The sequence below is a fragment of the Macaca nemestrina genome, chromosome 11, assembly GCF_043159975.1.
Source record: "Macaca nemestrina isolate mMacNem1 chromosome 11, mMacNem.hap1, whole genome shotgun sequence".
NCBI lineage: Eukaryota > Metazoa > Chordata > Mammalia > Primates > Cercopithecidae > Macaca > Macaca nemestrina.
Window position 1 is genome coordinate 42,008,677 of NC_092135.1, and position 25,856 is coordinate 42,034,532.

General features: G+C 36.1%; 1 protein-coding gene and 2 long non-coding RNA genes across 38 annotated transcripts in view; 2 read left to right on the plus strand and 1 right to left on the minus strand.

Annotated features, from left to right (window-relative positions):
• LOC105492615 (glycosyltransferase like domain containing 1) overlaps nucleotides 1-25,856 on the minus strand; it is a 407,319-nt gene that overhangs the window by 204,213 nt on the left and 177,250 nt on the right. The window lies entirely within an intron of this gene.
• LOC105492613 (uncharacterized) lies at nucleotides 4,103-5,756 on the plus strand. 2 transcript variants are annotated; one of them, XR_011609738.1, is made up of 4 exons: nucleotides 4,103-4,241; nucleotides 4,371-4,482; nucleotides 5,355-5,502; nucleotides 5,621-5,756. It is a non-coding gene; the product is annotated as an uncharacterized lncRNA (long non-coding RNA). The 2 variants fall into 2 exon arrangements; XR_011609737.1 differs by lacking the exon at nucleotides 4,371-4,482 and having other exon boundaries at nucleotides 4,107-4,241.
• The window catches only part of LOC139357101 (uncharacterized), a 31,205-nt gene continuing 11,448 nt past the window's right edge, over nucleotides 6,100-25,856 (plus strand). The window contains exons 1-2 of the long non-coding RNA XR_011609739.1: nucleotides 6,100-6,236; nucleotides 23,457-23,549. This is a non-coding gene — a long non-coding RNA (uncharacterized lncRNA). The remainder of the gene's footprint in view (nucleotides 6,237-23,456; nucleotides 23,550-25,856) is intronic.

The following is a 25,856-nucleotide window of genomic DNA, read 5'->3' on the forward strand; positions in this document are numbered from 1 at the left end:
CATAAATTTCACAAAAACACTGTTTTTCAAAAAAAAAAAAAGCTTCCCTTGATCACAACTGCCCTCTAAGTTTTTTATATATATGTGTGTGTATGTACATCTATATGTATATTTTATATATATGTATATATAAAACGTATCTAATTATATTAGATTATCTGAAATGAAGTATTGGAGTCATTCAACACAACCTATATCACATGGTAACTTTCTAAGACACACTTCTCTTGATCTCACCTAGCATAAAACATGATATGTGGGACTCATCAAACACTATAGGCAAGAAGAAACTTAAAATTTCCTAGGCCACACTTCTTTACCAGGTGACTGAAGAACAGAAAATCAGGTCATCTGCCCCAGGTTAGCCAGTAAGAGGCAAAAATAGAACCAGTGTGAAATCAGTAATAAAAAGAAAGTCACAGTTGCTGCTTGTGAGCCTGGCCTCATAATTCCAATAGTAAAAGCAACTTCTTCAAGTTAGACGTTTCAATGAAAATGCTCTCTAGTTAAATGGGGGAAAGTCTACTCACCAAGAAAAAAAGTTTGAAAAACTGTATTTACAGTGTTTATTTTCTGTTTCATCCCTTCTCTCCACACAACGTAGACAAAGCACTTAAACTTTTGGTATGAATATGCAGTAGAGACTAATACAGATATCCACCTGACTCTTAATGATATCTGAATTTTCTATTGCCTACATTTGAGGGTCACATGTCTGAGGGTCACATATCTGAAGATCACATGTCATAGATCACATAATGGCGATCAAAAGCCTCTGTCAGCCATAATAGACATTTACACATAGGCCATGGAATGGAGGCTTCCCTTCTGACTCACAGCTGTCCCTTCCTTCCTTTTTCTCTACTTGTACATAACAATGGTAGAGAAATGCCAAGAAATACATAGAACGCCATGAGTGAAGTGAGAAGGGGACCTCAGATATGGCCCAGGAAAGCCAGATAAGGCTTTAGAAAAGGTGAAAACACTTGCGATGGCTATTAAAAGATGAGCAGAATGTCCAATTATTTTTGTGTTAAAGGCAGGGATTGGAAAGGGAAGAGATTATGGAGTTTCTATTCATACTGAACAGGAAAGGCAAATACCTGAGATCACAAATATCCACATTCTATTCAATTAAGCAAATACTTAACATATAAACATATATGTATAACACATATATAACAATATATATGAATGGTGTATATATATGGTAGCTATATGGTATCTATATATTACATGCAAGATTCTGTCTAGTTGATAAGGAGTAAAAAAATAAACTAGATGGCATCCTGCTCTTTATCTTTGCATTCTGGCAGCTGAAATATAGATAAATGGCTGACGTTCTGTGAGAGTCAAATATCTGGTATTTCAAATGTTGAAATATCACCATGTTTGTTTAATCTCCACATTTATACATACTGTTATTATTACTCCTTGTTAAGATGATGCCAACTCATTGTAAATGAATTTCATGATAAATTCCTCCCTTACTAGGTTCCCAAAGTTAAATACACTCAGATGGGACATTCTAGTAACTTTTTATAATACCTCCTTGTCTTGAAAAACACTTTCAAAGAAATGTTAGTATTTTACCACTCCATAGGAATCAGTAACAAGGCGAGATTCTCCCAAGAATATTCCAACAGTCCTTGAAAAACTAAGACTGTCACAAAACCTGAGCATCTGGCAACTCTGCCACCATGAAGTATCCATATGGAAGAGACCAAAATGTGTCAACGAACCCAAAACGATTTTGGATAGTGTAGAAGATAGAATAAATAATTCAGTATCGTCAACACTTTCAACAGCAGGTAGTGGATATGCTACCTGCTTCTATAATGTGCCAGAATGTAACATAAGTGTGTGAGGCTGTGTGTGGATGTGTGTGTGAGAGAGAAAGGCAGAGAGAATATCAGCATACATGAGGCTAAAAACTATTTTTATACAGAAATATTCCTTAGGTAGTTGTCTTTGTAGGGACATCAGATCTTTATAAGCATAGGTTTATTGACATACAGAAGGAAAAAAATGGAGCCAATGGAAACTTATTTTTAAGATAAACATTGCAACAGATATATTACTTCAGAGTCAATGAAAAAAACCTGCATTAACAACATTATGGTTGAAATTGTATGTGCAAAAAAAGTCAGAAAATCCAAAATTATGATTCCCTCAGCAACTATAACTGTGTCCTCATGCATATATAGGTATTTTGCATTACTGTAATGATAATACATTTCAGCCTCAATATCAGTTTATGCAATGTGACTGAATTAGGATTCTTCTGGGAACTATAACTTTGAATTTCTAGACTTCTTTGAATGTAAAATCTTAACCATAAAATTACATTAATATAGGGTGGGGTTTTTGCATTTTACTTTCTGGCATTTAAAATAACAATAAAGAGTGAATAGCTGACAATATTAAAGTAGCAAAAGATTGGTTGATTTGCAGTAATACAAAACGGATTTGATACAGAGCTTAATGCCTTAAAATAGGGATGTACAAACTACAAATAATAAAACATAATCCCTTTGAAGATTAATCAAGACAAGAACAGGTGAGACATCTTCCTAGGAGTAAGTAAATGTACTTGTTCTATAAAATTTTAGTTTCTGATTGGAAAGTATTTTCATTTAACTATATTTTAACATGGATATAAATAAAAATGCCTGAAATAATTCTTTCAACACATATTCCTGCATGTTATCAAGGAAAAAAATAGTGTTAAAACGGTCCCCCATATTTTCAATAGTGTAAAGCTGGTTGGGAGCCACTTTTCCTTCTTGTACTTGCAACATGGTAGGACATAAACTGTAAGATGAAATTACATTACTGTCACCAACCACTTTCTCTTCATGGGGCTGAGACTGATTCAAATATGGTTCACAAATGGAAAGAAACAGATACACAACAATCAAGTTCAACTAAAGAAACAGTTAAGTGTATTTTAGGCAATTACTAAGGTATTATACAAGCATGGAATAGCTGAGATAAAGTAAAAAACAGTGAGATAGTTCAGAAGAGAAGAGTCATAGTCACAAGTGTTTGGGGAATATTACAAATACTTTCATGGAGGTGGCATTTTCAATAGGCTGGACTGGATCTGTAGTTTTTCAACAGAGAAGACATTCCATATAGAGAGACTACAGAAAGATCCAGAAATAAAAGTGGTCAATATTCAGTTTGAAAACAAAAACGTTGGCTGAAGGGTAGGCTCATGAAAAAGTTGTAATAAGAAAAGCTGCAAAGGCAGATTAAGTTTAAATTGTAGAGCACCTTGAATGTGGGTCTGACAAGTGGGCCAATGTGTACACAGTGCGGGGATGCTGAAGTTTCAGGCTATATGTTTTTAGAAGTAGAGAAACAAAAGGCAAAAATAACAAAAACAAAATCAAAAACTCATAACTGCAGAAGTAAAGACTAAAGACAAAGGGACCAGTTATGAGATGATTACAGCAATACAGACAAGTTGCAAAGAAAGCCTGAAGAAATGTGGTAACATTTCTCCTCTAGAGGAGGAGAAGGGACTAAAAAAGTGCCTTCAAGATTTTAAAATGTAATGACTATTGGAAAGATCATGCCATTAATTAAAATATAAAATCAAGGACAGTGTCTCACGCAAGAAAAAAGAATGACTGAACACTATTTAGTAAATATTAAGTTTAAGGTCTCAGGGTCTGTACAACCAAGCATTTCCTACAAAAATGTTGAAATATGGTCCTAAAGTTACTGATTACAGCAATAAAAATAATATCCTTTATACTGACATAAGCTTGTACCTTTCACTTTCTTCTTATCCTTCTAGTGTTGGTAACTACATCAGTTGTACAAACAAGAAAACTGAGGCTCAGAAAGGATGACGTATCAAACCTCATATGAGTATTACACGGCAAAGTGAGACTGGAGACAGATTTTGAAACTTTTGGTATAGAAATCACTTTGAAGTTATAAGATTATCAAGAAAATGTGGAAAGAAAAGTAAATTGTGCGTAGAACCAGAGGGAAAACCTAAGACTTCAGTAAAGCAGTGATTATTCAATATCTCGGTAGATGACCAAGATGCCTAGCAAAGCATTACAGGGCCTGGCAGTCAACAGGTATTCAATGAATAGCTGTCACATCAACAGCTAGAGGGGAGACCGCACCAAACTGTGTCTATCTGTGACGGACAGATGAAACAGCTCTCGGACTTTTTTAAGGCAGCTACATTTCTCTAAATGAATTCTTACACATTACTGGTATGTAAAATGCACAAAAATGTCCTTGAGTAAAGCAGGAATAGATGGTCTGGATATTCACCTAACTTAACCTCTTTTCACTTCCATTGACAATATGCCCTTTGTATATATTAATATATTAATATATAGAAATCCCTGAGACAACTCCATGCAACGCAAGAAAATGCTGGAAATCCTCTATGTTAGTCAGTCATAAGAGTGATAATAATTTGGGACATCTGAGTATGGCACGAAAGAACAGGTAACATTTGGTCTGAAGAGATCATACTGAAATCAAGTACCAGCCTATCTACACTTGATGATTAAACAGACACTCCATTGTCATGTTCTGCTAGCTGGGATCTTTCATTACTTCTTTCTTGGATTTATTTATGACCAAAAGCTTCCTATGATTATGACTCATATCATCAGATCACTTGGACATCACAATTGTATACAATGGAAATGGTATATTTACTAGAGTCAATTCCCTGTGGCTGTCTTGTTCCAGTCCCTGTTGCAGAACCTCCCCAGCCACCTGCATCTTGTAAGAAACTGGCCATGCCACATTATTCCACAGAGACGCCGGAGAGAAAAAGAACTGCATAATGTCAGAAGGTTAAAATTAAATGTGAATGCCCAAATTTGGTATCTTAGCAGAAAGAAGTTTTGTGATCTAATCATGTTACTGATAGGACCAGTTACATGTATGACTAGGGAGGAAAGGATATGAATGTCCCTACAGTTGAAGAAAAACGAAAGAATGAATGAGTCCTTTTTAACAGTAGACTTGGCAATGTTGTTCCATTTTAATATAAATTATATATGAAAAATCCAGTCCAAATGGAGAGTAAAAACATAATCATTATTTTAAAATCCAGCCCAAGTAAGTAGTAAAAAACAGTAATCACTATAAGATTTTATTATGGCAATACCTGTGTACAAATAAGAAGAAATATGTAAAGAAAATCACAGGCTAATTCTTGGATAATTTATTCAAGGAGTAAGTTATGAAAATTCATCAATAAGTAGAATAAATGGGGTAAGGCAAAGACAGCTTACCATAGATTCTATTTATGCAACTCCAGTTTTAATTTAGTTTGTATTGATGGACTCTTACTTCATGTGTTACAGTCATGTTAAACCTAGACACAACATGCATTGCATCTCGAGTTTTCATAGTACAAAGACATTTGGACGTGGCACAGACAGTTGCTCCTTTTGCTTCAAGTGATAAACGGTTTAGCTGTAAAAAGGATCTGAATAGATCTAACAAAAATCGGTGAGTGAATTTAGAAGAGAAACTACACGCATTAAAATTTTTATTTTACTCTCCTGATTCTTACACGGTATTTTGCCTTCAGGAGAAACCATGCTGATACTGTCCTTGGTGTTTTCAGGCCTTTGCAAATGAGGCTGAGACCTGGTTCCAGGATCGAGTATACTTCAAAGGAAACAGTACCACCTACAACACCTGCCATCAAAAAAGACAGGGGGCCAATTGAAAAACCTAGGTCAAAAGAGCATAACTTGGGCAAGATGCTGGTTAAATTCAATGAATAAAGCAGAAGAGTAAAGATTTCAAGAAGTCTCATTCAGAATTTAGGAGGTGACTCTGGAAAATCTTGTACAGATGTCAAGCTTGACTGGGATTATGCAGTGGATACAATTAGCAGAAACTACAGAAGAGGTATCGAAGCCCCAGAAGGTGCCTATAGAATAAAGCAGAATAATCAGGGGTAAAAAACAAAGAGAAAAAAACCTGGCCAAGTCAGCTAAAGGTGGCAGTAGAAAGGTGAGGAGAGATAAAGGAAAGAGCAACAAAGTAAAGGCCTAGTGCTGATCTCATGGCAACTGGCAACAACAGAGATCTGGGGGTGAACGGTCAGCTGGAAGAATGCAGGAGCCCAAAGAGCTGTGTGGATGAATCCCAGGTCTTGGATGGATAAAACTATAAGTCATATGAATGAGCAGGTGTGGGTCTGAAGCTAAGGATGTGTCTATCAGCTGACTCAGGTAAGAATGGCTCAGGTACTGTGCAAGACTAAGCTTGCAGGTAGGGGGCATCAGTGGACCTGATTGTGCCCAGTTAGGGAAAGCCAAAGGCACAGAAACAAAAAGAGGGTGAAGAGACAGCAGTAAATAGAATAATACAAAACTGTTACTGAATTATAATTTGTGTACTTGGTATAGACTACAAAATAAACCCAGAATATGAAAATGTGGATTTATCCAAAAGACAAAATTTTATTGTATTTATTTTTACCCAAAAAATCCCAAATAATATTAACAATAAATTTAAAACTGCTTAACGTACAAAATTATAAATATACTATTATTAAAGCAATGTAAGACTAGATACATAGGAAAAGACCATAAGGAAGTAAAACAGATTAGTACAGTTTCTGGGTTTATGAATTTTCATATTTTATCTCCAAAGTTCTATTATATAATTATACATTACTTTTTAAATTTAAAAAATAAAAAGTATTGACAATAAAACCTGTAATAGTAAGCATGCCTATTACCTTTTGAATTATTTGATTTAAAGTAATTTCTACTTACAAAATATTTCTTGGGTAAAGAGCAAGGTATGCACATAGGTTTTTACATATTGAAGTCCTTGTAAAATCTCCTAAAGTTTGTAATCCCTACATCTAATTTATCCATAAACTAAGGAGATCATCTCAAGTTTTCTTTTTATAAAAATCCCTTTATTTTTAAATACGTAAGGAATATATGCTAACACTGCCTTTTCACAGTAGTAGGAAAAAGTTGAATCAAAGGAATCATGGTGGCGTGCATACAATGCAAATTATCTGGGAAACAGTGCCAGAGACTGGTTTTAAAGGGCAAAAATCATGTCATCTCCATATTTGTTTAAAACCCCATAATGCACAGATACACTATTTAATAACTGCATTCATTAATGTTTAAACTAGAACTGTGGTTAAGGTCATGTACTCCAAAGGCGAGCCACCTGGGTATACTATGGACTATGAAGGCAGACTACCCAGGTCTACCACGGATTCTAAGGGAAGATTGCCTACTTTGCCAACTACTAGCTATGCGATTTAGGGAAAGTTTGTTTGTTTGTTTGTTTGAGACAGAGTATTGTTCTGTCATCAGGCTGGAGTGCAGTGACACAATCTGGGCTCACTGCACCTCCGCCTCCTGAGTTCAAGCAATTCTCCTGCCTCAGTCTCCCAAGTAGCTAGGACCACAGGCGTGCACCACCACGCCTGGCTAATTTTTGTATTTTTATTAGAGATGGGGTTTTACCATATTGGCCAGGCTGGTCTCGAACTCCTGACCTCAGGTGATCTGCCCGCCTCAGCCTCCCAAAGTGCTGGGATTACAGGTGTGAGCCACTGCACCTAGCCAAGATTTGTTTTTTGTTTTTGTTTTTGGTCTTCTGTTTGTCTCTATTTCCTCATGTGATAAATGGGCCTATGAGAGTACTCCTCTTAGGGTGGTGTGAGATGTGTAAGGTGCTTAGACCACTGCTTGGTACCTTGTAGGCATGACATAAGCATTTTGAGACTATTTACCATTATTATTCAATTGTTTTGGCAATGAAATTCAAATTAAATGATGAATCAAATTTCAAAATGTTGCAATACCTGAGAATTGTTTTATTTGCCATTCTATAGTTTCTACTTTTACTATTTTTGTTTTTGTCATACAAAGTGTTACTTATCAAAATCATTATTAGCAAATTCTTCTACACATGAACAGTATTTGACTTAATTACTCCAGATCTTTACACAATAACTATTTTCCAGAGCCACTGCAGTTAAGTAATTCCTATACCTTAGAATCTAATGAAAGAACATTCTGTCAGTCTTTTTTCCAAACACAGTGCAGTGTGCAATGATCCAATTGGGTTAAATTTTGGATTGCTGGCAATTGTAAGCTCATTTGGAAGTAATTTTTCTCCCTAGATCACTTGTGCTTGACTTGAGAAAAGAAAAAGTGAAATTATTATTATTGCCAAAATTATACAGACTGCCTTTGAAGTCCTGAACTGACTACAGTGTCCTGTATACACTAGTCACCCAATTCTAAGAATTCTAATAGATGATCTATTGATTCAGTTCAAATGATATTTTGATATGCTGCTTTGGTGCTACAATTAAATTTTTTGGAAAAATATATGATGTTTTAAAAAGACTTTGATTGGGTTCATAGTTCACTTTGTTAACGGTTTCTGTTCAAAATTAAGCAAGTTAGGCAAGGCTGGTCAGGTGCGGTGGCTCACGCCTGCAATCCCAGCACTTTGGTAGGCCGAGGCGGGTGGATCACGAGGTCAAGAGATCGAGACCATACAGGCCAACATGATGAAACACTATCTCTACTAAAAAATACAAACATTAGCCGGGTATGGTGGCACATGCCTGTAGTCCCAGCTACTCAGGAGGCTGAGGCTGGAGAACCACTTGAAACCAGGAGGCAGAGGTTGCAGTGAGCCAAGATCGCGCCACTGCACTCACGCTCTGGGTGATGGAGACTGTCTCAAAAATAAATAAAAAGTTAGGCAAGGCTAAGTAGAGTTCATTTCAAATTTTGATTCTTGGGTCAAGTTTTCTCAGTACATACTTGGCATATTCATTACCATTATGAACACAATTCTGACACTAAAGAGAATGCTCACTCTTAGGCTTTCAGTATTATTTACATGCTCATGGCTCCCACATCTGGATTTCAAACCTAGACTTCTCATCCAATCTTCAGATATTCAACTGTTGGAAACCTTCACTTGGATAGCCTACTGGCAGCTTAAATACAAAAGGCCCAAAACAGAATTCTTCATCTAATTCAGTAAATATGCTCTTCTGCTGAATTTATTGTTGCAGCTGCAGGCACAACCATCTACCAAACCAGAAACCTGAGAGTCATTTCCTTGGACTCACTCTCCCTAAATTTCCATTAAGAACCTATTAATGAATCCTATGTACTTTACTTCCTAAATATTTCTCAAACATGTCCCTTCAACTTCACCCTTATTCATAACCTTTTACACAATGAAGCCTGGACTGCTGCAAAAAACACCTAACTAATCTTATTTCGAAGTCTATCTTCCCAACAAGTTTATCCCACATCTTGCTACAGAACCATACATCTAGAATGCAGATCTGGCCAGGTCACTCTCCTGTATAAAACCTAGTCCCTTAAGTTAAGTTTGTGAAATGTCAACCTGTGCTGGCCTCTACCTAGCTCTACAAGCTCATCTCCTGCCTCATCTATTTCACAACTGGAGCTTCAAGTATAATGAAATGTCTATGACTATGGTTCCCATATGGTATACACACCAGGTTGCCTTTTATCTCCATGCTACTGCTATCTAATTTGAATAGTATGCCACTATTCCATGCACACTTCCCTCAAATCAACCCAACCACCAATTCATCTGCATCATTTAAGAATCAGTTGTCATTACCCCTGCAAGAAGGCTTTCCAGGTCCCTCCACTGACATCCAAGTTGGATTACATATTCTCTTGGGTGTTCCCATATCTTTGTACTTACCCAACTAGTATACATAAACACTTATTATCCATTTTCAATTAATCTACAAAGGTATTGAAGGTAGAGCATTATCTTACTCACTCATCTTTGTAACCTCAATACCTGACTCTTAACAATTAATATGTTGAGCAAATGAAAGCATGCACACACACATACACATATATACATACAATCTTTGGCAACTTAAGTTTGGTCACATTGTCATTTTATCAAATTTCAAAATAAAAATGAATATAAATTAATGCCAGTAAAATATACCTCACATTATTGTGATAGTATTTGCTTGACAGAATTGAAAACCCACGAATTTTCCATTATTTCCTGTCCTATTTATTCATGTTAAACTCAAACTGTTGATTTTGTCTTCTATTTCAATAATGATTCTAACATTCTTCAGACTCAACAAATGGGTTCCTAGATCCTGCATATCAGAACCAAATCCTCTGTCATTCTCTTCACTCTATAACCTTTGTTTCAGCCACACCAGACTCTCACCACTGCCCCAAGCACATGTGTCTGTGTCTCTTCCTCTGCATGAAATACCACTCCATCCTATTCTCTGGGGAAACTCATAGTACCAAAAAACTTCAGGCCTCCTGCCCTGGGTACCATGATTCATTTTTTCAAGTTTCTACTTTCATGAATCTTTGTATATTATCTCTGCTTGGCATTCCTTTTCTGTTAAAGTAGGTCTCCCATTCAATTCAGTATGCTCTCATTCCCTTTTCCATGCAAAATACCTGTGACACAGATGTTTGATAAGTATTAATTTATTATAGATTGATGCCTTTATATTCCTATTCCCATCCAATGGAACTATCAGAAGGGTTTGCCTTTAGCCACACACTCTTCTTCTTAAACAAATATTCCTTATGAAAACTCAATCATCCTCTTAGCTTCATGAAAAATCTTCAAATGTAGATCTCCAGCTTTTACACATCACCCGAATACTAGTCTTCTATTTCCAGTGGCCAACCAGAAGTAACTACTTGGATGCTGTGTTATTACTTTAAACCCAGTGTACTAATTGATATGGTTTGGCTCCATGTCCCCACCCAAATCTCACCTTGAATTGTAATCCTCATAATCCCCACGTGTCAAGGGTGGGACCAGGTGGAGGTAACTGAATCATGGGGGTGATTCCCCCATGCTGTTCTCGTGGTAATGAGTGAGTCCAAGGAGATCTGATGGTTTTATGAGTATCTGGCATTTCCTCTGCTTGCACTTACTCCTTCCTGCCGCCCTGTGAAGAAGGTGACTGTTTCTCCTTTGCCTTCTGCCATAATTATAAGTTTCCTGAGGTCTCCCTAGCAATGTGATACTGTGAGTCAATTAAATCGCTTTCCCTTCTAAATTACCCAGCCTTGGGGATTTCTTCATAGCAGTGAGAGAAAAGACTAATACACTAATATTGGACAAATTCATTTTCTTCCCTTTTCAACTTCACCCTCTACCATATGTTAGGGATAAGTCATGCAAATTTTTACTATAATAAAGATGCTACAGTTTGTCTTTTCTCCTACCCTCCAACCCTGGATTTTTATCAGCTCAGGCCACAAAGATTGAGTATCTTCTTAAAAAACTTTCCTGTCTTCAAATCCTTTCTAACATATTGCCTTCATGATAATTTTACAAAACTCGCCACAACTAACTCAATCTGCCAAATCCTTAGGGAAACTACCTGGCTCTAAACAAAATGACAATGGAGAGTAATGTAGGTTAATCTAGCAAAACATTGGGTAATTCTAATCCTTCATATCTTCCAAATTAAGGCCTGTTTAATGGGTAGAACTCTGGGTTTCTTAAGACTTCAGTCTACTGCTTATTTCATCATCTAAACTGATGGAGTTACTTTCTGAGAAATGTCTTGGCCCTGCCAGCAGATCCTTCTGCAGCTCAAGGATGTAAGCCAGACTCTTTACTTTTATAAACCAACACCATCTTTGGCAACCAGAGAATTGGGAGCTATAGCATATGGATCTCCTTTCAGTCAACATAGAATACTGATACTTCAGATAAGTGTTAATGACCTGAAGATTATTTTCTCTAATATGTACTAAAATATTTATAGATGAAATGATAGAAGATTTGCTTCAAAATAATTTGGAGGGGGAATAAAATGGGACAAGGATACAGAAGAAATAAGATTGGTCATAGGTTGATAATTATTGAAGATAATCAGTACATAGAGATTATGATACTTCTATATATTTATGTTTGAAATTTTTACAATAAAAAGTTTAAATAAGTTTGAAATCAAGTACTATAAAAGGTTATTAGTATTTACCATGAATAATGGAGACTTGGCTGATTATTTTCTTTTTTTCTCTACATATCCTTTTTAGTTGTTGAAAATGAGCAAGAATTACTTTAAGAAAGTTATAAAATGTTAAATTATTTTTAAAAACTACCCTGTCTGTACATCTTAGGCTTCTTGCTAACTCATATGTGAAAGGAACATCTTAGTTATTCATTCCTTAGAATCACTGAAACTTCATCGTTAAGTGAAAAAACCATTAAGCTATGTACCTAACACTATTTTATTATCATTCTCAGAATTATTTTTATTAAAAAAAAATTAGTCTCACTTTTTACTGAGGGATGATCCATCAGCCAACACAATGTAAAACTTATTTTTTTTAAATAAATGCTATAAAAATCCATTAGGTTCAATGTCCCTTACAATAAAGATATACCTAGCAGTTTCCTCTTAGAACTTTAGTTTTCAATGTGAGCTACACATTAGAATCACCTGAGAGGTTTAGAAAATCCTAATGCCTAAGGCATACCCAAGACCATTTAATGGTCCAAGCATCAGTAGTTTTTAAAGCTCCCAAGAGATACCTATGTGCAGCCATGGTTGAGAGGCATTGTCTTAGAATTATATAAATTAGTGACAATTTGTTTATTTTCTACTATGGAAATTTTCAAGTATACACAAAAACTGACAGTATAATATACACAATTTCAGCATCTATCAATAGTTTTGCCAAAGTTGGTTCACCTATCTCTCCCACTTAATTTTTTAAAAAAATTTTTTGCTGTAATATTTTAAAGCAAATTTCAGATATCAGATCATTTCATCTTTCAGTACTTCGGTATCTAAATATTACTTCTTATGGATCACAGATTTAATTCATGTTTATTAGACAATGAGAGGCTTTGCTGAGCTTAGTTTTTTTTGTTGTTGTTGCTCAAATGGATTAAGTTTCCTTAAATTACAATTTCTAAAATATCTGTGTTCTTATACCTCTGTTGTAACTTAAGATTTCTTATTTTATTTTTGCTTCAATGGTCTTCAGTTATATTGTGTATGTACACTATAATGAAAAACAGATCTTTGACTGCATGGGTTTTAGATGTATCCTTATATTACTGTCCTCTCAAGATTATATACAATATCTACTCTGCCCATTACACTATATAAAATCCCTCAGCTCGACTTCATTAATAATGTGTATTTTTCCTTCTTATAAAAGTAATGTATTTTCATTATAGGATAATTCAGAAATACAGAAATAGAAAAGAAAAACATCACTTATAATTCTACAAATGATATGTAACAATTTGTTCATTTTGAATATCTCTTACCCCAGTTTTTTTCCTATACATGCAAACATATTTTATACAACTGAGATTGTACTACACACATTATTTTCATAATATAATTTTTACTTAACATTCTTGTAAGTAAATTTCCAAGTCTTTAAATTTTTACAAACATAATATTTAAGGGCTGTAGAATTAATATTCCACTATACAAATATACTATCATTTACAAAACTGGTACCTTATTATTGGCCAGTGGTGTTACTTTCCAATTACCATACATAATGCTTTATTAATAATTCTAATCATTCCTTTGTCAATAACTGTGAAGAGTCTGAGATTCTGCCCTACTTACAAGCAAGTTAGCCTGCCACGGTGTCCTGGATGCTGGCAGCAGATATAACATTTCAAGGTCAAAGACAAAGGACTTATTACTCAGAACACAGTAAGCAGCAAGAGCATCATTTTCATGTTAGTTTCCCTTGGTCTCCAAGGCCCACAGAGGTGATGTGGAGTGGCCCAGATGGATGATTCAAAGGGAGTGGGTTTGCATCATAGCTGAGGAACCATAAGCTCTAAGAAACTCAGATCTTTTATAAGTAGCTGCTAGCAAACTTGCCAAACCTTTACTCCAAAGGGAGATATTATCTTTAGTATACTGGATAGCAAATAAATGGGCTATCTGACTGGAAGGGAGATACTTCTCTATATTCCAACGCTGTTTGTTACACAAACCTCCTTGAGTAAGTAGTCCAGAACAAAAAGGCATTTTATGTCTCTCTGCTTGCGAGACATACAGATTCAAGAGACCTATGGATAACTATCTCCCTACATTCTTTAGAACAAATACATACAGTGTGATTACTGAGATTCTTGATACAATATGGTACCAAATTATTTCCTAGAAAGACTGAACTACTTTATATTCACATTGATAATATATGACTGCTTCTATCTCCCTTTCAAAAGTTTCCATGATTTCAACTTTCCTTAACTTCATCTGTCCCACTGTCCTCCCAAAATATAGCACAATAACTAGAGGAAGAACAACAAAGTGATAAGAGACTGAGGCTGAAAGGGCTGAATTAAATAGCAGTACCACTGTTCACTAGCTGTGAGACCTGGAGGCAGTCACTCAACAAATTTCTATCTCAGTTTCTTCATCCTGAAAGTGAAGATAATCACCTTATTAATTAATAATCAAATGTGCTGATCTATGAAGAGAGCTTAGAACAGTGTCTGGCAAATAGTAAATGCTATGTAGCTATATGCTATTATTATCACGTCTGGCTGCTCCTCTATGTCCATCCCAATCCTACCCATACTTCAAAGCTAAGTCAGATACCACAGCTTCAATGAAGACAAACTTCTCCTGCTTTGAAATCCCAATTGTCTCTGGACCTTTTCATTACATACTGTGTAAAGAGGTCTGAACGGACCATGTGTCTTTTGTTTCTAATGCTTCACAACTTCCACCTCAATGACAGTACTAAAAGCCTTTCTAGCATTTACAAAAATTTTTTCTTTTTTTTTTTTTTTTGAGACGGAGTCTCGCTCTGTCGCCCAGGCTAAAGTGCAGTGGCCCAATCTCAGCTCACTGCAAGCTCCGCCTCTCGGGTTTACGCCATTCTCCTGCCTCAGCCTCCCGAGTAGCTGGGACTACAGGCGCCCGCCACCTCGCCCGGCTAGTTTTTTGTATTTTTTAGTAGAGACGGGGTTTCACCGGGTTAGCCAGGACGGTCTCGATGTCCTGACCTCGTGATCCGCCCGTCTCGGCCTCCCTACAAAAATGTTTAACTTCTTTGATCCTACTGGTGTCAAAATAATGCTGCCTAAATTCAAATTACTGTAAATGAAAATCTTTATATTTTAATTGTGTGAAAAAGTGAAGTGATTTTTTTAAGAAGTAAATCAATAACTTTCTGTGGGTTGATAAGCTGTCAATGAAACACTACTGGAAATTTCAATTTTTGGATGAAATATTTTTTAACAAAATGTTTACTGTAAAATTATACACCAAAAGAACAAAAACTATAGACTCTCAAACCCCTAGAGCAATAATGGAATTCACCATGATAAAGGTGGCACCAAACTGATCCAGGACTAAAATTAATAAAATAGAAGCCCAAATAATTTATGGAACAAAGCCATTAGACTGGAATAATAACCAGGTTACAAATACAGAAAAAGAAAACTCGGAATTTCCTAAAATACACACATGTACTTCAAAAAAAATATCTTAATTGTAGTGGGCATTTTGAAAATCAGAAGTATAGTTATTTTTGACACAAAACGAAAATGATGTTGTAATTCTAAAAAATACACTTCACAATTTTATGTGTCCTCAGAGTTTTCAAAGTATTTTCATGACATAATATGAAATTAAATATTATAAAAATTTTATGATGTAAAAAGTATAGGTTTTCTTTGCTCCACTTGCAGATAAGGATATTGGAGTTGAGATCTACCATAGAAAAATAAAAATATTTTTGTGGCTAAAACATAGCAGTATTTAGATTTTTTAAAAGCATGTTAAATATTATTTTAAATAATTTAAATAGTTTAAATTGAATTTAAATAATTTGTTTGAATTATTAAGATTTAAACGACTTAAATATTTTAACATACAACTCTCAATTAAATATGAAACCTCAAATAACTATCTGGATAAAAGATCTCTTAAGGGTCAGGCATGGTGCTTCACACCTGTAATCTCAACACTTTGGGAGGCTGAAGTGGGCAGATCACTTGAGCCCAGGAGTTTGAGACCACCCGGCCAACATGGTGAAATCCCCTATCTACTAAAAATACAAAAAAATTAGCAGGGCATAGTGGCACACACCTGTTATCCCAGCTACCCATGTGGCTGAGGCAAGACAATCACTTTAACCTGGGAGCCGTAGGTTGCAGTGAGGCAAGACTGTGCCACTGCACTCCAGCCTGGGTGACAGAACAAGACTCTGTCTTTAAAAAAAAAAAAAAAGACTTCTTAAGAAGCTTAACTTAGGAAGCTCACTGCCCCTTTAGAAAATTATTTTACAGAGAAAAACACAGTAGATAAAATTATTCAAAAATACTAAGATAAATATTTTCACTTGATTCTAATTGCTGCCACCTACTAGAGAGATGCACAAATATATGCATGCATCAGCCCAGGTTTTGACTAAATAGACACATACACATGCCTCACCGAAGATTATGACCTAAGAAGAATCACAGAATTCATGAAGGTAGTGGGGTTGGGGGGTGGGGGGGTAACCCAATGCTACAAATGAAGACAAATGAAGTTTCTTGCTTCTTCTCAACTCTATCTTCTTGTTTTTTGTTTTTTTTTCTTCCTTCTTTCAGCCAAAAGCCTCATTTTACTCTTGTTTTTGAGTAGTATTTTTGCTAGGCACAGAATTCTAGGTGGATAGTTTTTTCCTTTCAGCGTTTTGAAGAAGTTTCTTCACTACCCCTTAAAATGTTTACTAAGAGAAATCGGTTGCTGTGCTTAACTCTGTTTTTCTGGTGAATGTTCTTTTCTTTTTTGAAAAAATCCAGCTGATTTTAAGATACTCTCCTCATCTCTGGTGTAAAAAAGAAACCCTAAGATGGCCCCATGGTTCCATCTCCTTGTATTCATGCCCTGTGTAATCCCTCCCTCTGAGTGTGGACAAGAACAGCTCCTTGCTTCTAAAATGTAGAATACAGAAAAGGTGACAAAATGTATGTGATTACATTACATAAGATTGTATCACCTTGCCATGCAAGGAGATTCCCTTTGCTGGCTTTAAGGATGTAGGGAGACATATTGGAAAGGTTCATGTGGCAATGAAATGAGGGTGGCCTCTGGGCAACACCAAGCCAGAAACTAAAGCCTTTAGCCCAACAGCCCATAAAGAACTATATGCTACAAACAACCATGTGAGCTTGGGAGTAGATTTCTCCCCAACTGACCCTCAGTTAAGATCACAGCCCTGACATAATCATGATGTTTCTTCAGTAGGCTGGTGGGAACAAGTACTATTTCTGGCCTTTTGTGAGCAATGAGCATGATTTCCTTTGTTACAATTTGGATATGGTTTATTTGACTGCACTAAGTCTCACATTGAAATCTGATCCCCAATGTTAGATGGGGGTTCTGGTGAGAGGTGTTTGGATTGTGTGGCAAATCCTTCATGAATGGCACCAAGCCACTCACATGGGAGTAAAGGAGTTTTCACTCTTAGTTCTCACAAGAACTGGTTGTTGAAAGAGCCTGACACCTTCCTCCCCTCCTTCTCTTGCTCTTTTCTCAACATGCGATCTCCACAGTCCAGGTCACTTCACTTTTCACCATAAGTGGAAGGAACCCAAGTCCCTCAGCAGAAGCAGATGTTGGGGGAATACTTATACTGCCTTCAGAACCATGACCCAACAAATACATTTAACCACTGATATGCTTTGGCTGTGTCCCTACCCAAATCTCATCTTGAATTGTAGCTCCTATAATCCCCACATGTTGTGGGAGGGGCCCAGTGGGAGGTAACTGAATCACTGGGGCAGGATTTTCCCATGCTATTCTCATGACAGTGAATAAGTCTCATGAGATCTGATGGTTTTATAAAGGGCAGTTCCCCTACACACACACTCTTGCCTGGTGCTATGTAAGGCATGCCTTTACTCTTCCTCCTTCGCCTTCTGTCATGATTATGTGGCCTCCCCAACCATATGGAACTGTGAGTCCATTAAACCTCTTTTTCTTTATAAATTACCCAGTCTCAGGTATTTCTTCATAGCAGTATGAAAATGGACTAATACAACCACAGTAGTAAAACCAAAACCAGTGAGGGAATCAGGATAATAAAACACAACACAAAAGGTATTTGCTGTGACCATGTAGACATAATCCAACTGGGCAGGGGACCAGAAAGTAAAAGAAATTTTGGAGATACAGTAGACTCACCTATGGCATTAACCATATAATATAGGTGGGAGTCTTTGGATACAATTTAAAACTGAACAAATCAATCAAGAGAAGTATATGCATATTTAAAGAGCATACAGGTAAGAAAAAATATATGAAAGATAATGTAGATTAAAATAAGATGGCAGCAAAGGAACAAAGAACAAGAAAGTGAGAACACATTAATCTTACCACCCTGTTCATTAGGTAGAACTAACAGATACTACCTCAAGAAATAGAGAACCTAGGTTATAACTATAAAAGTAATCAATACGGGGAAAAAGTAAACCTTCCTAACATCAAAAGATCTATACTTAGACACACAAAAGTCTGCCCAAAAAATTTTTTTTACCTGCCTATCTCGGAGGAAGTAGAGAATCTAAAACAGCAGAGTTCCATAAGAGATATAGAAAAGGTTACCACCCACAAAGGGAACCACCTTCACCACCACTATCCCTGCCCTCCAAATAAGGCACAAAACTTACATGGTATCACAAAGGAATTCTACCAAATGTTTAAAGGACAGATAAGTCCCTTCCTCCCTCCCTCTTTTATTTATTTATTTATTTATTTATTTATTTACATATATATATAGAGAGAGAGACAGAGTCTCGCTCTGTCACCCATGTTGGAGTGCAGTGGCATGATCTTGGCTCACTGCAACCTCCACCTCCCGGGTTCAAGCAATTCTCCCGCCTCAGCCTCCCAAGTAGCTGGAATCACAAAGGCTCACCACCATGTTCGGCTAGTTTTTGCATTTTTAGTAGAGACGGGGTTTCACCATGTTGGCCAGGCTGGTCTTGAACTCCTGACCTCAAGTGATCCACCTGCCTCGGCCTCTGAAAGTGCTGAAATTACAGGTGTGAGCCACCATGCCCGGCCTAGATAAGTCCATTTCTACTTAAACTGCTATAGTGAAGTATGGGGTAATGAGAACTTCAATATTATTTTATTGTTATAAAGTAAGTATAACAAGACCAATACACAACAAGATAATCTCACTTATAATTAGATGCCAAAATCTTAAATAAATACTATCAAACAGAATCTAGCCAGGAAATGAAAACAGAGTAAGACATCATAAACAAGTTATCCTTTTCTCAAAAATACAATTACAGTTCATTATTAATAAAATAATTTGTAAGTTTCATCATTTTAATAGCTCTAAAGAGAAAAACAATCACATGATCATGAGAACGCATTTAACCAAATGTAACAACTACTCATGATTTTTTAAGTGAACAAAATTTTTATTCTTTTTAATTTTGTTTTGTTTTTGTTTATTTTTTGAGATGTAGTCTTGCTCTTTCACCCAGGCTGGAGGGCAGTGGTGCGATCTTGGCTCACTGCAATCTCCGCCTCCCATTCTCCTGCCTCAGCCTCCTGAGTGCTGGGATTACAGGCGTGCGCCACCATGCCCGGCTAATTTTTGTATTTTTAGTAGAGACAGGGTTTCACCATGTTGGTCAGGCTGGTCTCGAATTCCTGACCTCGTGATCTGCCCGCCTCGGCCTCCCAAAGTGCTGGGATTACAGCCGTGAGCCATTGTGCCTGGCCAAAATTTTTATTCTTAAAATATGAAGATGAACTTTTTTTTTACTCTAATAAAATATGTACAGTTCGACTCAAAAGCCAATATCATACTTGGGAAGAAACATTAAAGTCAGCAACAAGACAAAAAGTCTTATCACCACTATAATTCAGCACTGTACTGCAATTACTAGGCAACAAAATTAGGCAAGTGAAAAAAATCAAAGGTATAAAAACTGGAAAGAAATACGTAAAATTATCAATATTTTTAGATATTAGAAAGCTCAGTACCATCATCCAAAAAATCATTCATTACAGAATTTGGTAAGCTGATAATGCACAAAATTAATATGTTGCATATATGTATGTATGTCAGCATTTAGAGAAAGATTACATAAATAAGTTTTTTAAACGGACAAGGCCTATATGAAGAAAATGTTAAAGTACTATCAAAGGAATCACAAAGATGACTTGACTAAATGGAAAGCTGTACCATCTCCTTGGACACTGTACTAGTCTGTTCTCACACTGCTATAAAGAAATACCCAAGACTGGGTAATTTATAAAGAAAAGTGGTTTAATTGGCTCACAGTTTCACAGGCTATACAGGAAGCATGGCTGGGGAGGCCTCAGGAAACTTACAATCATGGCGGAAGGCAAAGGGGAAGTAGGCACGTCTTATGTGGTCAGAGCGGGACAAAGAGAGAGAGTCGTGGGAGGTACCAGACACTTTTAAACAGCCAGATTTCATAAGAATTCTATCACAAGAACAGCACTAAAAGGGAAAATCCACCTCCATGATCCAATCACCTCCCACTAGACCTCACCTCCAACATTGGTGATTACAATTTCACATGAGATTTGGGCAAGGCATAAATCCAAACCATATCCAGACATGAAGAGACAACATGTGAAGACATCAATCCTCTTCATCTTGATCCCAATTAAAATAAATAAATAAATAGGTTGTTTTTATTTTAAACTAGACAAACTGATTCTAATTTTCATAGCCGAAGACTATGAAAAACAATAGCCAAGTAAACTCTGTGGGGTTAGGGGGTAGTCAATTGGAGATGAAGACTAACCCCACTAGACATTAAAGAATATTTTAAAATCTCAAAAATATAAAGTATAATACTAGTTCAAATATTAACATGCTTACACGAAGGCAAAGTCTAGAAACAGATACAAATCCATACGAGGAGCTGGCATGTGGTAAAGGTAGCTTCTCAAATCAGAGATGAACAACTCAACTGAGTTGTTGAGTCAACTTGGTAGACATCTGGAGGAAAAACAAACTGGGATCTAAGCTGGCATGCACCAGGGCAAATTTCAAATTATCCAAATGCTTCAATGTAAAAAACTTAACCAAAAAAGTACTAAAAGGATTAATATGCCCCAGAAAATCAGTTGCATATATGTCATAGTTTGCTATCCAATGCAAATAAGTGAGCCACAAATGTGAACAATATATGCAATTTTCAATTTTCTAGTAGCCAGTGAAATTTTCCAGTAGTCATTAAAAAATAAAACTGAAACAGGTAAGATTATAATTTTAACATTATCAACATAATATAAAAATTACATTTTACATTCCTTATTAGAAATAAATCTTTTAAATTTAGGATATATTTTTACAATTATAATACATCTAGTTCAGACTAGCCTCATTTCAAGTGCCCAGTAACCCCATACTAATTAGCACACTCCTAAGAAGTGCAGACTAAGCTCCACAAACGTAGGGAACAGGGCTATGTTGTTCACCACTGTTTACCCAGCGCTCGCACAGTTCCTGGATATATTTTCATGACAGCGAGGAGGAAAGAAGTGAGGAACGGATCCTATTTGAGAAACAAAGTCATTTCCTATATTAGAATCCTAGGGTTCAAGTCTTGACTCTAAAATTTCCCAGTGGGTAACTTGGGCAAATCACTTTTCTGAACCTGATCTGTAAAAGGAGATTCTTCATGCCTATCCACCATTTTGGGTTGCTATCAGGATCAAATGAGATGACACACACATAAGCAATCAGTGAGGCACTTTATAAATGTTACCTATCATTACTAATACAAAGAGCTCTGTCTCTGTGGTCACTATTTCGAGAGGATGCTATCTTTCTGTTTTGATTACTATAGTCCATCCACCCTTCACCTATGAAAATGCAGGTTGACACTATATCATGTTGGTCCATGCTCTATCCCTGGAAGACTGTTATTTTGATTTGTAAATATGTGCTCAATACTTTATTCTCTATTTCAGCTGCCTCCCAATGGAAACCTCTCTCCTTTCACTTGACAAAGGGAGGCTTTCCCTAGGCATCTCATACTCTTGTATCCTGCTGGGCTCCATATGGCCTGCAGCACCTACCCTATACGATAATGCTATTCATCCCCTCAGGTAGGCCAGGAACCAGTTACAATGAAAGCCAGAAAAGCAACTCCAGGATGTTCCTCAGAGAGATTTAGAGAAAGTAAAAAGGGTTGGATACTAGAAATAATCAACTGAAGCCAGAAGAAGAGTCACCAAGGAGCTTCTTTTCAGCAAGCTGGATCCAGGCTTGTTGCATTTTCAATGTTGACCTCCTTCATACCAAAAGGTTAACCTAGTCCCATTCTCATCTCTCCTGTTTCCTAATTTGTAATTTCTGATTCTCTGGTAAAAACGAGAGTTAGAGAAACTCGTTACTTTCCCATAAAGCTTCTTTGATTATTTAAATCATTAAAGCTAGCATTTTGAGTATGAGTTAAAAAATAGGAATACTTACATTTAATCAAGTCTTTCAGATTACCCTCAACTAGAATTGAGTCCCTGAGCAAAAATAAAAACCTCCTTGATTGAGGTCACTTAGACAGCAAGAGTACCTGTGTAATTTCTGAGTGAAACAATTCTCTCACCTGCGGATGAAACAGGATATTCCTTTACTGACAGTACAGTAGAAGGAGCATAAACCTGGGTTTTTCTACTGCCTAACACTGAAAAGTGGCCAAACTTTGCACAAATAACTTAATCTCTCAGTATATTTCCATATGTTAATCGAATATAATTACGCTTTGCTTGCTCAATTGTTTTGACAATATTCACTGCCACTCCGTATGCAGGCTAGAACATTGAATGCCAGCCCTCCAAATATTTTCATGTTTAACCTTGATTTTCTAATGTGATTTAGATACATTTTTCCACACCGAGAGCATGACATAATTAAGCCCAATGTTCCTAAAAGCAGCTAATAGTAGAAACATGAACCATCCTTCTACCCTGTGCATTTATGAGCACAGAGGAAATTGGTTCTGAATATCTTCATGAGTTGGGACTAGGATACCGGGCTCACCTCAAAGGTGAAGTAGTCCTGATGGAAAGAGAAAGGCCTAAGATACACTAGACAAGAGCTGCCTGCAAAACTCAAGAAGTATAGTTAGGTCACAGCTACTTAGTCTTCCACATTTATTGAAAGGGCTAAATTTTAAAAACTAAGGGTCTCAGTGCTGTTTCTGCAACTTGCATACAGCTTTCCTGGATAAAACTCCTAAGAGGGACTTAGTACTTCAAGTTTCCTATGAAGAAGGTCTTTGTTTCTACCAAGTCCTTAAGAATAATTTTAAAGCAAAAAGAATAATGTCATATGGAATTTTGTAGTTTGTTGTTGTGAAGGTGTATCCCTATGTTTCTTTGGGAAAATAATTTATTTTACTGTTCTCATTCCCAGTGTTTGGCTAGAGGAGCATAAAGTAAGGAATATTACTCAGTAGATGCATTCTGATGAATATGAAAACAACAGTGGAACAAAGAGAAAAAACAGGTAATCTTAAGGCCACAGATAAATGACCATATCCAAGTCAGAATTCCTTAAGGGAAGCCAAAAATGTACTGAAAGCTCACTGTTGGTTTCACTTTTTCTTTACCTTTTTTTCCCCCTCTTCAGTATGCAATTTGATTGATAGTATTTTTTCCACATTGGTGACATTTTAAATGGAAACCAAGATTTTTTGGGGGTGGTTGTAATAGCTCGATGAAATCTTTCACATGTGCCAAAATGTTTCATTAATATAAGTCAGCCAAATAATCTTCTTGCTTTGTAAAAATATTTCTCCTTTAGAAAACGCTTTCTGAACTGTTAAAAAATTAGAGTATTCAGAGTTTAGCTACCAATATATGTTTTACTATTATTTACCAATATATGTATTATTACTAACATTTTATCCCTGTTTCCTCAAAGCAGACAGTAAAGATGGTATGTTTTTGACGAAGCTAAATAGGAAGTTCTCAAAATTTTTGTGTCAAGTAATTACAATTTTAAATCCAATAATTTTAGGTTTGATCAAGTTGATGTGTTTCACATTTCTAAAAAACGGCTTGTATCTTTGTTAAGGGCCAGGTAGCTGTTGCCTTTAAGTTTGTTATATTTAGGTCCGATTGGCCAATGATTAGTATGGAATCTCTTTTAATCTGTATATTGGTTTTCCTAGTTGAAGTGAGGAGGTAGTTCATGTATGAAGTGTTTGATCAGTTGTAGCAATAAATATGTATGATAAAGTAGAAAAATTGTCTTTCATTCAACAGAAAATTACACATTTACCATTAAAACAGAAAACTATAGTGATGTGCTGGAGGTGACAAATTGGGGAACCTTAACTAAATTAAAGGGAAATTTCCATAACAGATTCACTAGTAATGCTGATTTAATAACGATTTCCTGTCATGAGCTATATTTATCATATACCACCCCTCTGACATGACATTGTATTTAATGTTTTTGAGAGCCATGTTTTAATCAGATTAAACTCAAGGAAACAGATAGGTATCTGTGTTGCTCTTAGCTTTAGCTTCTGTTTCTTATTTAGTCACAAGACTATTATTGCTGGAATCTTTATAAACACATTTGCTGGGATTGCAACAGGAGTGCAGCTTATGTTGTGAAGTCAGAAAAATGTGTGCCAGTGGTTTTCATGATCTACGCACAGAGTGCATTACAGAATTATTTAATAAATTAAAGACAACTAATGCAAAATGTGTTCCTTTCCCCCACGGGATTAAGCATCTAAAAATATAATTTATTTTTAGATTCAAAAAATAGTTTCTTAGGAACTAAGTAACCAAGAAGAATGTTCAAAGAAAAGTTGGTACAATATTCATTATTCAAATGTATTTACATAAAACTAAAATCACTAATAAGCTCAATGTTCTTAAAACTAATTTAACTGGTAAGAAATAATAATTTTAATAACTTGGCCAGGCACGGTGTCTCACGCCTGTAATCTCAGCACTTTGGAATGCTGAGTTTGGTGAATCACTTTGAGCCCAGGAGTTCTAGACCAGCCTGGGCAACATGATGAAACTTCACCTCTGCTAAAAATACAAAAATTAGCTGGGTGTGGTAGCGCAAGCCTGTAGTCTCAGCTACTTGGGAGGCTGACGAAGGAGGATCAGTTGAGCCCAGGAGACAGAGGCTGCAGTGAGCTTAGATTATGCCACTGCACTCTAGCCTGGGCAACAGAGTAAGACCCTATTTCAAAAATAAACAAACAAATAAATAAATAAATAAATAACTTATGTAACAGTTATGACATTACATTACTTAAAATGCAACATTCTAATAGCATTAGTAAACATATCAAGTTAAATACAAGAAGAGCTCTATGGGTCAAATATGCCCTCCTTCAAATTCAAACTCTGAAAAAAGTGCTCTGTGGCCCAAGATCTCCCATGGCAGATAAGCTAGTAACAATCCAAAAGTACCAAACTTAGCAATACATAAGAGTTAAGTCATACATTAAAATTCAGTAAGTGTTAAAAGTGGAAATTAGGAAATAAAAGAGAATTTAAAAAAAAAAAAAGTAAAAACTGGCCTTTAACATTCCAGTCCACAACACATGAAAAATGTTCTCAGACTTAAATTGACTACATAGTACATGCAACATGCAAAATCATTTTAGTGTAGCTATAATAATACATATTTTTTCATCCATATAAATTGTCTATCTTTTCTTAAAATAGATAATTATAAAACAATTTACTCAGTAAGTATCTGTGACTTAAAAGCTTCCTCTTTAGAATACCTTAAAAGTGGTTGGGCATGGTGGCTCAAGCCTGTAATTCCAGCACTTTG